This window comes from Setaria viridis, chromosome 3 (assembly GCF_005286985.2).
Source record: "Setaria viridis chromosome 3, Setaria_viridis_v4.0, whole genome shotgun sequence".
NCBI lineage: Eukaryota > Viridiplantae > Streptophyta > Magnoliopsida > Poales > Poaceae > Setaria > Setaria viridis.
In genome coordinates this window covers 37,701,106-37,708,628 of record NC_048265.2, presented here as the reverse complement: position 1 = coordinate 37,708,628, position 7,523 = coordinate 37,701,106, and the positions used below count along the sequence as shown (strand labels likewise).

At 41.2% G+C, this 7,523-nt stretch overlaps 1 pseudogene; it reads right to left on the bottom strand.

Annotated features, from left to right (window-relative positions):
• Nucleotides 1-310: 310 nt before the first annotated feature.
• LOC117848692 (FACT complex subunit SPT16-like) lies at nt 311-6,230 on the bottom strand (annotated as a pseudogene).
• Nucleotides 6,231-7,523: the final 1,293 nt, after the last annotated feature.

Below are 7,523 nucleotides of genomic sequence, written 5' to 3'. Positions count from 1 at the left end.
ACCATTTGAAACATTTTTACGAAAACCTTATTATCTTCTTGTTCAAAATAATGCTATGATCATTTATAAGTTTTGCTTCACTTTGAAAATGCATTAGTTTGCAAGCTTCTCTAAATCTCTTCGCCTGTAGCAGTTGCCACTGATACCTACAGCAGCTGTCTTACAAAGTGGAGCCTCTGCTGAACATGACGGCTGCTGGTTAGCCGTAAGTTCAAAGCAAAACAATGCGACAAACAAGCTCTTCATTACTGAAAACAACTAACAACATAGGTAGTTATTCTCTCAGTGCACATAGAACTAAACAAGCCACTAGAAAACAACGAAGGCAGAAATGATAAATAATTTCTGAACATCAAGATTTAAAGTAGGTGTAAAATCAGGCAGATGGTTTAGATAATCTAACAGTAAACTCCAAATGAGTAATGAATTTAAGGCATGTTGCAAAGTTCTCTACTGATACACTAAGCATTGTTCAGATAGAATTTCAGAAGAACTCAATTGCTTAAAACAGGATCCCGATGCTACCCATCAGTTCAGTCGCTGCCTCTTCTGTGGAGCACCCTTGGACGACGGCTCATTAGGACGATCGAGACTTGGCCTTTGCTTTCACCCTCCTCTGCTGCCTCTCGTCCTCGCTGTCCGACTCACTGCCGATCTCTGCGTTGGCGTCCCTTGCCTTGCGCTCCATCTCATCCCATGACTCACCACCGTCATCTTCATCTGAGCCGCCATCATCATCACCAGAATTAACCACTGATTCGCTGTCGCTGCCCTCATTATCTGATTCAGACCCAGTCTCCATATCAGAAGGCTCATACTGGTCATCTTCTGTCTCCGAACTCCCTGAATCAGAGTCGCTGGCATCTGGATTCAAGAATTCCCACCTATTGTTTGTTTCAGACTCTGGATCATTCATCATCGTCTTAAGGACCTTGCGCCAGTTAAGGTTCAGCTTGGACTTGTAATACTTCAAGCCGCAATCATTGAGCCAATCTTTGATCTTATCCAGATCAGTCATTGGAATGACTTCTATGCGGACGACATCCTTTGTGTAATCCTGAAACACAAATACCATGTCAAAGGATTTCTGCCCAAGCACCACCCTTTCCAGGCATACAATGTCAACCTCCCTCAAGGATGTTACGAGGAACGGTGTCTCAATAAGCTGAACCAGACAACTTGGAGAAGGGGCAATAAAACAAGATGTTCTGCCATGGACTCCATTGAACCCAAGCTTTTGCAGTGGGGATTCAAACTGTAAGGCAAGTTGGTTAAATCTGGGCTTGGACCAAATGGAATCAACCCTTCTCACAAAAAGCTCAAACTGTCGATTCATCTCCCTCCTCCGTGCCCGTTCACGTTGCTCTTCTTCAATCTCATCGGGATCCCATGCCGATCGGCGCTTCAGACCAATCGAGTCGACAGCATCCATCACTTCAATGTAGAACTGAACATCTCGTCTTCTTGTTGCCCACCATTATTTCATTGTATAAATGGAAGTGAAGGAGTGTGATCATGTCCCGCTCAGCTGGCTGAAAGAAGGCGTGCTTTATATTGCCAAACATAATATCAATCTTTTCAGATTTAGAAACAGTATACTGAAAACCATTGACATGGGCTACCAATGCTCCAAAGACCTTCCTCCCACGGCCAGAAAGTGCTGGTCGTATCCACAAATCAAGCAACTGAATTCTATCCCTTGTCAGCCCATCATGTAGTTGAAGCTTTTCTTGGCTGACCAAACTTGCCCTCTTTGCTCTTTCTAAGACTCCTTGGAGAATCTTCATTGATTGAACCACCTCTTCAGCATGCCTTCTGTCTCTTGAAAGGAGGGTGACTGATTTCAAGAAAACAAGGCTTATATTTGCCTGCAAGCCTGAATCTTGGAGACTGGAAACAGTGTTTGGGACATTAAATGTAATGGAGACAAACACTTCTCTTACTGTCCCCACGAATTTCTGCTTTTTTCACAGTACACACATGGAAGGGGACCATAAATCCATATATTGGTAATAGGACGGCCTCATTCTGCTTGTCCACCTGTATCTCCAGCTGGTTAACATTTGGAAAGTCACTTGCATTCTTGTATGCAACTAGTTCACTCATTGCTCTGAACTGGCCATGTCCCTCCAACAGATTAAGATTGGTACCATCGCTTCTCATTGCTGTTTCATTAGTTTTCTTGCGTAAAATTTCGGACTGAAGTTGTCTCCTGAGATCCTCCTTGGGTGTCCTGTTACTTGATCGCAAATTGTCTTTCAGCGAGAGCATCATATCTGATTTTAGCATTGGCTTCACTTTCAGCGGGGCCATTTGCTCTGTTTTTGGTGCTGGTTTGGAAGGCGAGCCTATCTTTTCCTCATCGAATGAATAGAAGGCATCATCCTCATCCTTGGAGATACAAGCTGTCAATACTTCTGGCTTTTCCTTGCAAATCAAAACTGTGTCCGCCAACCACAGAGAGATTCCTCGATCTTCTCATCACTACTCTTAGCCAGGAGGTTCTGGAAACCAAGGGAAACATTAAAAACCATACCTTCCTTCACTATCAGATCATTTTTCTCATTCAAGGAGAGCCAAGTTTCACGGAACTCAATGCCAATTCCAGTTCCACCGGACTTGGTAAGAAAGGGAAGAAGATCAGGAGCTTCCTCCCTGACCACATCAACTGCAGCTTGGTAACTCTTACTTGCCTTGCTACCAGGTGTCAAAGCAGCAATAGCAGCATCGCATTGCATTTTTCCACAGAACAATCAATCAGGAAGGTTCTTGCAACATTTGAGCAATAACCACTGTACTTAGCCCCCATCGCACACACAATAAGGCTTCCAGAATCATAATAGAGATCATCATCATTGCTTAAAGCACCAGGCCTAAGGTCATATTTGGCTCCACTTTGGAAAATAGGAGGGTAACAAATGTCCACATGTCCAGCCTTGAGCTTGACGCTTATCTTTGACGGGGAAAGCATTATTTTCTCTGTCAGATCCATCAGCTTAGAATGTGGAACCTTCTTTTCATCCATGACAATATTCTCCAACTTTGGAACTACATACTTCCTCATGACCGATGCAGTTAAATGTGCAGCCTTTTTCACATACATAATCTCAGAGGCATCTTTCACAGAAAGAAGCTCAGAGATGCCACTAGAAACATCATAAAGCTTTAACCTTGATCCATGAAGCTTTTGATACCATTCTTCAAGAACCTTGCCTTCAGGCTTCTCTCTAGCTATGTGCCCCATAACAACATTTTTGGATTCATACTGTGCAAATACTGAGTTTAAGATCTGATCCATTAAGAGAGAGCCATTGTCAGCCTTTTCAAGATTATGCAGCACAATATCAAAACCAGCCTTAGAAGCAGGCATCTTCAAATGTTGAAGCAAATCATAACCATCTTGTCCGCTCAAAAAATGAATCTGACTGCTCAAGAACACCATTATAGTGTCTGCAAACTCACTGCCAAAAAACCACATGCTCAGGGCTAATGATTTTCGATACCGAATATTATCAGAAGGGGGAGGAGTAGCAACAGCAATCGCACTAGAAGAGCCCCAAAGATCAGAGACATCCTCCTTCCAACAGCCATAAAACTTCTTCAAACATTTGATGAAGTTTTCTGGACTGACTACAGTTGAAGATCCACTTACAGGGGCCGTTTGATCCAGTGTTTCAAGAATTGCCATAATTTCCAAAGCACTGATGAGGCCTGGAGTGGCATAAATCAAAGAGTTAGAAACCTCAGAGAAGAACAAGCAAGCCTGATGTGATACGAGGTAGGCTACTAAAAGTAACGAAGACTGTTAGCAGAAATTGCTCTCTTGTGATCAGACAAATACTATAATCTTTTATACTTTGCCTAACACTTCCATTTCATCAAATAAACTCTTAACACCACAGAAAATCAATTTTCAATACCAACAGCAATCATTATTGGCAATTTTTTGAGCACTTTTGGATTTCTCAGAAGCTGATGGTTGTCATCTTAAGTCCTAACATGCACAAGGGCTGGAAGTTTCTTATTTATATGGATATAATAGACAGAACAAATTAATCATTGATACAGAAAACCAATTACAGGAAATAAATCAAAGCTAGTACCTGAAGTGTATCATGACAAAGGTGTACCTGAAGTGTATCATGACAAAGGTGTTTAAAGAAAAAAACAATTTGATTTATTTGCATCTCATTTAATTTTGTGAAATATTGTTATACATCAAAAGGATAGGAAATAATTCTCAGACATCATAACAATTTTACAATTATCTGCTAGAGTCTAAAAACATGTCTAAGAAGTTTCAGATTATACTTTTGTTTTCATTTAAATCCCCAAGGTGCATGAGCAACCAATGATAACCTTATTCAAATTATTACAAGTTGCAATGGTAGGTAAATGATAAGAAAAAACATGATATTGCCTGTGTAGATTTGTCTTGGTTGTACCTTTTTGCATGGTTGATTATATTTCACTACAAATATAAACTAGCAGTAGCATGCTTATACACCCTAACTTTTCTTTTACATATCCCCAAATTTCAATCAAGTTACTTCTTACAATAGTCATCACATAGAACGAAACAATGTAAATCATGCAAGATTCAAACAGTTCCCTGAGGGGGCAGTACAGTTAAAAGTGACAATGAAGTGTTTTGCAACAAAATTCCATCTGACAGAATTAAACAACGCCTTGAAACCACATTCATTTATCTGCAAACCCATCTTGGTTAGGAGAAATCCTATGATCAAAGATATCATATGATAAATGGCTCATTTTCCAATCTATCTTGATAGTTGGTTCCTAGTTTTGTACTATTAAACAACAAAATAAGAAGCAACAGTTGGTTGCAGTAACAAATTTCAAAAAACTGGTGATATACAATATCTGAACTGTCATAGGCTATACTATATATAAACGGATTAAATTAATATATCACCAAATTCACAATAAATGTTTCATTAAGTTCAATTCCTTTTACATAGGTTGATCATAGGCTGTTGTGATAATTAGGAACTGTTCCTGGGGAATCATGCTATGTTTTTCTCAAGATGATTCACCTTATTTTTGTTTGGTTTGCCAGATTATTCCTGGGCAACAATTGATCTACACAGAGTTGAGCATGGTTTCAGCACATATTTCTAATATTCAGATTTGCTTCACTCAGATTTTTGCAGATTTGTTTCCTCTAGGCCAAACTATATTACATCTGAATGAAAAATTTGCATTCCAATTCACCACAATCTAATAAGAACTATCCCAACATCAATAAGAATCAGCAGCAGCGTGTCAATTTGAACTATACCCTCCAAAACGCCAAATCTTTAATGTGCTCCATCAATATACCTTTTATACTAAAGTTAATGTTTTGTTTTTCCCAATTTTCTGCAGTAGATTAATCAGATCTTATTTAGTTTGTTTGGTTCTCGAATTAATCCTGCTAAAAAATTGATCGATGCATAGTAACAGATCACAATTCCAGCAAGTAATTTGCAATTTATCAGGACCCTATGCAAATCCATTCTGGTGAAATTGTTGCGAATTTATTTTGTTCCAGAACTAACTCGATTATACCACCTAGTATCTTCTGACGATCAATTGAATTTTTTTTCACCGCAATACAATAAGAACAAATCGAAATTCAACAATATTTAGTGAAGATTAATAATCAACCGCACCAAAAGGCAGAAGAACAAACAACGATTTTGATAGGAAATTCACCATTGCAATCAGACACCAATCCGAGGCCGAGCAGAGAAATTCCGCCGATCAAACCCCCCGATCGCAGCGTCGGTTTCGCGAATTCCACCAGCGATCGCAGCGTCGGTTCCGCGAATTCCACCAGCGATCGCAGCTGCCGCCGCCGCCGCTGTAGAAGCCCAGCACCCCTTGGCCTCCACGGAACCGCCGAAACCGCCTCGCTCGACCGCAGCAGGAGAGGGGTCGCGCGAGCCCGCCATAGGGCGCTTATATAGGCAGCGCCCCCGCACCGACCTAGCCGCCCGCGCCCGAGACGGCGCGCGGTGGGACAAGGTGGGGGCGGGAGGAACGCCGGCTAGCTGCCGTCACGGCGGACGAACGCGGAGGCAGTGACGGGGGAGCCGAGCGCGAGTGGCGGGAGGACGGCCGCAGAGCGCCACGGCGAGCGGCAGGGGCATGGCGTCGGCGGGAGGTTAGGGTTTCCAGGGCGGCGTGGAGATGGGAACGGTGGATTGGAGTCGGGGCGAGACGAGTCGAGACGGAGTCCAACATGTGAGGGACTGAGGGTGAGGGTGCGGGCGAGCGGGAGTTCCGGCGCGACCGGGTCGTGGCACGTGCGGCCCACATGTCGGTGAGGGCAAATCGCAGCGGTAACCGGAGACGGTGCGGTTTGTTAATAAAAACCCTGACAATTAGCGGGTGGAAGTTTTACACGAGCTAGGTAAAAATAAAAGGTAAAATAGGCATTTTGATCCTGTAGTTCGTCCCTCAACTTTACAACTTTAAGATAGGATAATTTGATCCCTTAACTTCTATTTTTTTAATCAAACTCATGCTTGTGTTGATATGGTGCACTTTGTTGGTATGAGACTAATAAAAAAGTCCTTTTTGCCCTTGGATCTTTCTTCCTCTCCTCAATTTCCGTCATGAAGTACAATAACAGTATGATCTTTAAAGCCATGCATGTGCTCATACAAATTCAATATGAAAAATTTATGTGCTCAACAAGTATATTTACTCCCTACTCTTTTGGTATATATATAACTCAATTTATGGACGCTACGCATACTCTTAAATGAGCATGTGCTCACATACTCATGGTACAATATACATACTCCATATATGTATTCATGCTCTCTCAACAAATATGTATAAATATTTATGTGTTCGTACGTGGTTTGAATCATATTATTATTGTACTCGTAACAACATAAATTGAGGAGAGCAAGAAGGAGCCAAGGGCAAAAAAAGACTTTCGTATTAGTCTCATGCTAAAATGGAACCCCCGTATCAGCACAAGGACGAGTTTGATAAAAATAAAAGTTGAGGAACTAGATTAGCCAATTTCAAAATTGAGGGACGAACTTGACCCTCATAGCAAAGTTGAGGTACCAAAACATTTATTTTGCCAAAATAAAATAGGTATCTCTTTTCCTAACTCCATCCGGTCAGGAACCTACTCAAATTTTTAGTCGAGGATGGACGGTTCTGTTCGAATAGTTTAGCCCTTGTTCATTTTGTGTTGCCATCCAAGCTTTTTCGTAGGAGACCTTCCATTCAGCACCAATCCTTCCGGTTCTTCGGTGGACATATCGGCACCAAAGTCATACGGTTAACAAACGCAATAACTAGTTTTGGAAACAACTAGTTAGGCTACCATTCAAAGATGTTTTAAGCATAACAATTCCAATAAAACTATCGGGTATTCTTTTACAATATTATCTTTACTAGATACTGGTTGCACAAAAATATTATACGTGATAAATATTTTACGAAAAGCCTTCAAAATTGTGAAACTATATAGATGATTAGAAAGTAGAATTATC